Source organism: Daphnia pulicaria, unplaced genomic scaffold, assembly GCF_021234035.1.
Source record: "Daphnia pulicaria isolate SC F1-1A unplaced genomic scaffold, SC_F0-13Bv2 h1tg000237l, whole genome shotgun sequence".
Classification (NCBI taxonomy): Eukaryota; Metazoa; Arthropoda; class Branchiopoda; order Diplostraca; family Daphniidae; genus Daphnia; species Daphnia pulicaria.
The window spans coordinates 1,367-10,000 of NW_025804909.1; the positions used below are offsets into that span (position 1 = coordinate 1,367).

An 8,634-nucleotide genomic window follows, 5' to 3' on the forward strand; every position below is an offset into this window, starting at 1 on the left:
AAAGAGCGAAAGAAAAAAAGTTGGAAAAAATTTCTAAGTCCTAAAATTTCCAAGACCGGTTTTTGGTGGAGGACCGGTCGGTAGTTGAGCGGGCGGCCCGGCCTGAGCTCAGGTGAATGTCCGGCAAAATTTCGGAAATCAACTTTTTCGTACAGTTACTGCCCGGAACATCCACTACTTTCCTATATAGGGAAGAGGTTGTCGAAAATGAAAATTGAAAAAATTTTCTAAGTCCGAAAAATTGAAAAATTTTTCTAAGTCCCGACGATGGATAGTGAAGCTATAGGCGGCACTGGGACGAGCAAAGGCGGCTGAAAAAGAGAGAAAGAGCGAAAGAAAAAAAGTTGGAAAAAATTTCTAAGTCCTAAAATTTCCAAGACCGGTTTTTGGTGGAGACCGGTCGGTAGTTGAGCGGGCGGCCCGGCCTGAGCTCAGGTGAATGTCCGGCAAAATTTCGGAAATCAACTTTTTCGTACAGTTACTGCCCGGAACATCCACTACTTTCCTATATAGGAAGAGTTGTCGAAAATGAAAATTGAAAAAATTTTCTAAGTCCGAAAAATTGAAAAATTTTTCTAAGTCCCGACGACGGATAGTGAAGCTATAGGCGGCACTGGGACGAGCAAAGACGGCTAAAAATGGCGAGAAAGAGCGAAAGAAAAAAGTTGGAAAAAATTTCTAAGTCCTAAAATTTCCAAGACCGGTTTTTGGTGGTGACCGGTCGGCGGGTGTGATGGTAAGCCCCGCCTGAGCTCTGGTGAAAGCCCGGCAAAATTTCGGAAATCAACTTTTTCGTACAGTTACTGCCCGGAACATCCACTACTTTCCTATATAGGGAAGAGGTTGTCGAGAAAGAAAAAAGTTGAAAAATTTTCTAAGTCCGAAAATTTCCAAGACCGGTTTTTGGTGGTGACCGGGCGGCAGTTGAGCGGGCGGCCCGGCCTGAGCTCAGGTGAAAGTCCGGCAAAAATTCGGAAATCGACTTTTTCGTACAGTTACTGCCCGGAACATCCACTACTTTCCTATATAGGGAAGAGGTTGTCGAAAAAAAGAAAGTTGAAAAATTTTCTAAGTCCGAAAAATTGAAAAATTTTTCTAAGTCCCGACGACGTGGTAGTGACGTGGTTGGCGGGACTTGGACGTATAAAGGCCGATGAAAAAAAATGGAAATGGAAATGAAAATTTTCTCGATTTCCGACGACGGTGTTTGGCAACGACTCTCTCGCCCGGCCACTGGTCGGCGCGAGAGAGGAGTGAGCGAGACCCGTCGATTCGAAAAGAGAAGCCGTCACACCGTCGAGGCGTGGCGGCTCTCAAGTGGGTTGGTCGGGCGTGTCGTGATGACTCGCGACCGTAAAAAATTCCCACTCAAATTCTCCCATTTCCGACGACGGTGTTTGGCAACGACTCTCTCGCCCGGCCTCTGGTCGGCGCGAGAGAGGAGTGAGCGAGACCCGTCGATTCGAAAAAAAGCCGTCACACCGTCGAGGCGTGGCGGCTCTCAAATGGGTTGGTCGGGCGTGTCGTGATGACTCGCGACCGTAAAAAATTCCCACTCAAATTCTCCCATTTCCGACGACGGTGTTTGGCAACGACTCTCTCGCCCGGCCTCTGGTCGGCGCGAGAGAGGAGTGAGCGAGACCCGTCGATTCGAAAAAAAGCCGTCACACCGTCGAGGCGTGGCGGCTCTCAAATGGGTTGGTCGGGCGTGTCGTGATGACTTGCGACCGTAAAAAATTCCCACTCGTCGAAAATTTTCTAAGTCCCAACTTTGAAAACGACGGTTCCTGAAAGTCGGCTGGCGGTTGGATGGGGCAATGTCCCCGTCCAATCGCTAAAAATGAGCCGGAAAACGGAGACATTATGCGGCGGAACATTAGTGGTTTTCCTTAGTATAGAAGAGGTCTCGATTCCTAAACTCGGAAAAAATTTTCAGAGTCCCAAAAATTTTCGAAGTGTCGAATAGTTTGGTTTCTCGAATTGAAAATTTTTTTCAAATTTGCGACATTACGACAAGCAGCGATTGTAAAGCCCGGTCCAAATTTTTCAAACGAGTCTTACTTCTTGTTAGTCCGCCTGGCCGATACCAAAGAATGGCCGACCGTCGACTATCGGGCGAATAGACGGGTGAAAGAAATAAAGTCGAAGCCGGTGGTTGGATAGATATCGAAGGGAAGGCGAAAGAGGCGAAAAGGAAAGCGCGAAATTTCTTTAGTAGCTTCGACGCAAAAACTTTGGTATCGACGGGGAGCTTTGGGAAATGAAACGAAGACGCAGAATGGGAAGTTGTCCGGTTCGGCGTTAGTTGTAGTTTCATTTCCACCGTAGCTGAGCTCCTTTCCGCCCGCCACTTCACATGATTTTAGTTTCGATTCCGTTCGATCGCGCTTGCACTGTCTTTGTTTTTTTTTCACTGCTTGGATCGCGGCTTTGCTCTAACCAGTTTAGCCCCATGCGATCAAAAAGTCTTAAAAAAAAAAAACCGTTGAACGGAGACGAACTCGATGAGCTGTCGGTGTGTGAAATATCATTCCTTCGGTAAAACCGTTTTCGAAATTTCCGATGGTCGGTATATGTAAAAATATATCCGAACCGCGATGTGGACGGGAATTCAAACGCCCGCTTCACCGATTGGTGCGACAGCTGAGAAGCTCGTCACTCGATCCAACGACTCTTGGTCGAAAAGTTCAGAAGAGGTGCGCGCGTCAAACATTTTTTTGGTTTCGGACGTTTCGTTTCTTCGGCACGTGTGGTTTGTCTGTGGCCGTCTGTGAGAGAAATCGGACGCTTGTTCTTTGTTATTTTACCGTAACAAGACAAGACGGGAAAGATTCTTTCTTCCAAACTTACGGCATCATAACCATCAGCGTTTACCGTCAGCGACGATACGGAAGAGAAAAGAAAATGGTGCGCGTCTTTTCACTTTTTGACACCGTATCAAAAAAAAAATTACCGTTCAGGCGGAAATGTGTGTGTGTGTGTGTGAGCCGAGAGATAAAAAATAAAAAAGCCACCAAACAGAACGCTTTCAAATTATTTCGTGCGGCGTGCGCATATTTCACATTTTGCCGTTTGACGGAAGCTCGTTGTGTGGAACACAGAAGTGGAGATGGACGGAGTTGAAGGGGGGCGAAGACGGCCCGGTCGGACAAAGTCAAGAGATTGAAATATACGAGAGAATTGGGTGGAAGTGATGGCAAATCTATAAAATTCAAAAATCGGATGAGATGCGAGGACCGCAAAATGTGGCGTCGACTCTGACTCTCTTTTACTACGAACTTCCCTTCGACGGAAGATATCGAGAGCTGAGCTGAGCGCCCGCTGAGTATGGCCGGCGTAATTACAAACGAGTTACGGTTGGAGCTATATCGATTGTACGTATCCCGAACGTTCATCGAACAAGCCAGATCAACTCGGCGCCCGGTAAGATGTACGCTCAGTTATGGCCATGACACACGAAGGGAGAATTCAAACGGCTGTGAGTGTACGGCCCGCCCGGAGTTGTGTGTAGGCAGTGACCTCTCAAGAAAAAACGTAAAAAATTTTTTTTTGACAGTCACCGGTCTGCGACAAGTAATCAGTACGAAACTTGGGTGCAATGCAAAAAACATTTTGAGAATCCTTGCTTGACAACAACGAATCTAACACGAAAAAAAAAACGATCCCCATCGGTGTACCGCTTGCTTTTCTCGCGCTTCGGCGCAGAATCGCTTATTCAGCTGCCCTTGGAATATGTTCGTTTCGTGCATACTTGATCTCGGTCATTCTTCGGTGAACTCTTAAAGAATTGCGCACTTTTATAGGGGTAGTCTGGTTGCTTGTCTCGACTTGAAATGATTTGTTTTTTTCCGCCCATGACTTTCTATACGATGCCTCTATGCTGGCCTCTGACCGCGGTTGTTCCGAGTTTTCTCTTTCTCTTCGAAAGTCTTTGCGGAAAATTCTGCCTCGTGTGACCGTTGAGCGGTGAGGTGTGTGTGTGTGTGTGTGTCGTGCGGGGTGATGCGAGAGTGTGCCTCGGCGGTGGAAAAATAAAAATAAAACTCTGAGCCCACAAAAATTTAAAAGATGTATGCTTGTCAGCTTAGTAAAGCAGGCTTGACTTATGAGCATACAGCACGCCACATATGACCGTCGAAAACCGTAATACGGGAAAAAAAGTTGATGAATATATCAAGACCGGTCGAATGAATCCGATTCACTTTGGGCTCATAGACCGTTGAATGGTCTTTGACTTTGGAAATTGAAATGAAAAAAATCCAACAAACGGATCGGATCGGTGTTTCTCTTCACTGGGACTCGCTGTGACACGCCAGGCGTTGCGATCAAAAATTTTAGTTTCCGAAGAAAAAGAAAAAAAACGAAAAACGTGTTGATTTGGTGTGTGTTTGGTGATGCGTGGGCGAAATAAAAACCCGCAACTCGCCGGATGCATATCAAACAAACATACACGAAATACCTGGTTGATCCTGCCAGTAGCATATGCTTGTCTCAAAGATTAAGCCATGCATGTCTAAGTACAAGCCGCTAGACGGCGAAACCGCGAATGGCTCAATAAATCAGTTATGGTTCCTTAGATCCACTCCATCCTACTTGGATAACTGTGGTAATTCTAGAGCTAATACATGCACTCGAGCCTCGACTGCGGGCTTTCGGGCTCGCAGAAGAGGTGCTTTTATTAGATCAAAACCAGTCGGGGCCGGGCTTTCGGGCTCGCGCACCGTACCAATTTTGGTGACTCTGGATAACTTCACGCCGATCGCACGGCCTTCGCGCCGGCGACGTATCTTTCAAATGTCTGCCTTATCAACTGTCGATGGTAGGTTACGCGCCTACCATGGTTGCAACGGGTAACGGGGAATCGGGGTTCGATTCCGGAGAGGGAGCCTGAGAAACGGCTACCACATCCAAGGAAGGCAGCAGGCGCGCAAATTACCCACTCCCGGCACGGGGAGGTAGTGACGAAAAATAACGATACGGGACTCTTCCGAGGCCCCGTGATTGGAATGAGTACACTTTAAATCCTTTAACGAGGAACCATTGGAGGGCAAGTCTGGTGCCAGCAGCCGCGGTAACTCCAGCTCCAATAGCGTATATTAAAGTTGTTGCGGTTAAAAAGCTCGTAGTCGGATGTCTGTCTTCGGCCGGGCGGCGCCGCTCTGAATCAAGGGTGTTGCGTTTCACGCTCTGGGAGCCCGGGTGTCAAAGCCCGACTCTCTTCACGGTCGGACAACATCGCCGGAGTGGTGGTCGGTGCGTCGTTGTTGTATCTGCGGCCAGAGTTGGAAAGTTCTTTCGGGTTCTTTTTTAAATTTTGGTCGTAGTTGACTCGATTCGCTCCACCCAGTCAATCGTTCGGGGTGCCCTTCACCGGGTGTCTCGGGCGGCCGGCAACGTTTACTTTGAACAAATTAGAGTGCTCAAAGCAGGTGTATCCCAACGCGCTGAATATCGCAGCATGGAATGATGGAATAGGACCTCGGTCCGATTTTGCTGGTCTTTTACTTTTGGACCCGAGGTAATGGTCAATAGAGACGGACGGGGGCATTCGTACTGCGGCGACAGAGGTGAAATTCTTGGACCGCCGCAAGACGAACAACAGCGAAGGCATTTGCCAAGAATGTTTTCCTTGATCAAGAACGAAAGTTAGAGGTTCGAAGGCGATCAGATACCGCCCTAGTTCTAACCATAAACGATGCCAACCAGCAATCCGTCGGAGTTACTCCAATGACTCGACGGGCAGCTTCCGGGAAACCAAAGTCTTTGGGTTCCGGGGGAAGTATGGTTGCAAAGCTGAAACTTAAAGGAATTGACGGAAGGGCACCACCAGGAGTGGAGCCTGCGGCTTAATTTGACTCAACACGGGAAACCTCACCAGGCCCGGACACTGGAAGGATTGACAGATTGAGAGCTCTTTCTTGATTCGGTGGGTGGTGGTGCATGGCCGTTCTTAGTTGGTGGAGCGATTTGTCTGGTTAATTCCGATAACGAACGAGACTCTAGCCTGCTAAATAGGTGACGGGTTTTATCAATTGAAACCGAAGGGAGTACGGAGGCGTCGGGATCAGGTGGCGGCGATTCGGGTCTCGGTGGGACTGGTTCCTTTAGTGAGGCAATCTCTCGGCTTGGTTTCGTTGTGCTCTGTTCGTCGGGTGTACGGCCTTCACGGGTTGGTTGCCTGGCGGATGAGGTATGGCGGGGCTTTGTCGGGAATGTCTCGCGGGGGCTGGCTCTATTGTTATTCGGTCGTCGTCATCCCCGGCGATACCTTCTGCTCTCGCGTCCGTCACGCAGTCTTCTTAGAGGGACAAGCGGCGTCCAGCCGCGTGACAGTGAGCAATAACAGGTCTGTGATGCCCTTAGATGTCCTGGGCCGCACGCGCGCTACACTGAAGGAATCAGCGTGTTTCACTCTCCCTGTCCGAAAGGACCGGGTAACCGCTGAACCTCCTTCGTGGTTGGGATTGGGGACTGCAATGATCCCCATGAACCAGGAATCCCTAGTAGGCGCGGGTCACTAGCCCGCGTCGATTACGTCCCTGCCCTTTGTACACACCGCCCGTCGCTACTACCGATTGAATGATTTAGTGAGGCCTTCGGACGGGCTTGTCGGGGTGCCGTCGAGTGGGGAGCAATCTCTGCCCGTGCGGTGCCTACCAACGGCGAGACTGAAAGATGGTCGAACTTGATCCTTTAGAGGAAGTAAAAGTCGTAACAAGGTTTCCGTAGGTGAACCTGCGGAAGGATCATAAACGAACAAGACAAATGTTTTGCGCATATGGCTTTGGTTGAGCACGAAACAACTAAAAGTTGCAAAACAAAAAAACCCCATCAAAAGTCTTTCGGCGTAAGACATCGTATGAACTATGTGTGGGTTGACGGAAGAAAATCATTTATTTTGAACGGGTATCAGGCGCTCTGATGCGCGGTGGTTTAAAGCGGATTCGCCTTTTCAAATTGATTTTTCTTTCCTCTCGGCTCAAAAAAAAACACAAAGTCTTTCGATTTGGTCTATGGCCGTGAGCAAATTCTTCCTGCTTCGATGGTGAATGTCTCTATAGATTCATTCGACCTTTAGCGGCGCTCACAGTGTTGACGTTAGTAGAGTGAAGAATACGATAGCCCGCCTGGGCCGCGAGTACCGAAGGAACAATAAAGGAGATTTTATAAAGTCTTAGTCCCTAAATCAAACACTTTGAAAAATAAAAACTCGGTGGATGGAGAGTCGGAAAAAAAAAAAACATCAAGATTTTGAACGGGTATCAGGCGCTCTGATGCGCGGTGGTTTAAAGCGGATACGCCCAATCGAAATTGTTTTTTTTTGTTTCTCTCTTCGTCTTCGGGATTTTTTGATTCTCGGTGGGGGACGAAAGTGTGAGACTTTACTCTGGACGTTCTTTTCGGGCGTAGATACTCGTGGTTGCGTGCGTGTGCGTCGTATAGACTAACACTCCAAAGCCCGACACTATGCCGTTGAAAACCGAATGTTTTTTAAGCTTGCCCTTCGCCCTCTCGATGAAGTAGGAAGAATTCAAAATCACAATAACACACTAAACCCAAATTCTAGTACGAGTGTTTATCGGAACATTTTCTTTCTGGCTTTCTTTCTCCGCCCTCGCATTCATTTGCTTGGGCGGGTTGGAGAAAAAGAGAGAAGAAAACGAATATGTCGTTTTATATACGACCCTGAACGGTGGATCACTAGGCTCGTGGATCGATGAAGAGCGCAGCAAAGTGCGCTAATCCATGCGAACTGCAGAACACATGGAGCATCGAAATCTTGAACGTAAATGGCGGCCCAGCTTCTCGCTCGGGCCACATCTGACTGAGGGTCGGTCGAATGATGAACGAACAGAGATTTTTTCAGTCTTGGTTTTGCATGTTGGGTCGCGGCGAGATTTATTTTTCACCCGGCCTGACCGCATAAAAGCTCCCGAATCTCTAACGTCTGGGTGCCGCGCGACTTAAGTGTCCGCGATGCCTCAAATACAAAAAAGGGGGAAAAATAAAAGAAGGTTCGCCCTGTTTTGTTTTTTTCCTCTCTATTCAAAAGAAACCTTTTTCGATGGCAAAACAGATGGGAAATTTTTGAGCCAACTCAAAAAAAAATTTTAGAAATAAACACATCTTCTCGAACAAGGTGTCGGCTGCGTGTGCGCGATATACCGCTTCAACGCGAGTTTAGTTGTGTGTGTGCGCCGGGCGTGTCGAAGTGTCGACCACCGCGAATTATCACTCACTCTAACCGCTCGTTATGCAAGCTTGGTTCGCGCACGACGCGTTGTTTCAATACAAAAAGCCGCAGGACGCCCTGTCACTTTTCGTAAATTAATTTTTGCGAATAACGAGAGACTCGCTTTATTTCGAAAAAAAAAAATTTGAACCGGCAATTATTCAATCTTTCCCGGCTTTAAAACGCCAAAGTCTGCCGAGCTAGATAAAGTGTTGTCTCCTTTTGAAAACAAACAATTCATTCTGACCTCAGTTTAGATGAGACTACCCGCTGAACTTAAGCATATCAGTAAGCGGAGGAAAAGAAACTAACAAGGATTCCCTTAGTAGCGGCGAGCGAACAGGGATGAGCCCAGCACCGAACCTCGCGCCCGGTTGAGCGGGTGCCGAGGAATGTGGTGT

General features: G+C 48.0%; 3 non-coding genes across 3 annotated transcripts in view; all 3 read left to right on the forward strand.

Annotated features, from left to right (window-relative positions):
* The first annotated feature begins 4,456 nt into the window (after positions 1-4,456).
* On the forward strand, positions 4,457-6,752 carry LOC124320041. Its single transcript, XR_006913732.1, has one exon. It is a non-coding gene; the product is annotated as a small subunit ribosomal RNA (ribosomal RNA).
* A 930-nt stretch (positions 6,753-7,682) lies between these two features.
* LOC124320039 lies at positions 7,683-7,835 on the forward strand. Its single transcript, XR_006913731.1, has one exon. It is a non-coding gene; the product is annotated as a 5.8S ribosomal RNA (ribosomal RNA).
* A 641-nt stretch (positions 7,836-8,476) lies between these two features.
* The window catches only part of LOC124320042, a 4,580-nt gene continuing 4,422 nt past the window's right edge, over positions 8,477-8,634 (forward strand). The window contains exon 1 of the ribosomal RNA XR_006913733.1: positions 8,477-8,634. This exon is cut by the window's right edge and continues 4,422 nt beyond it. This is a non-coding gene — a ribosomal RNA (large subunit ribosomal RNA).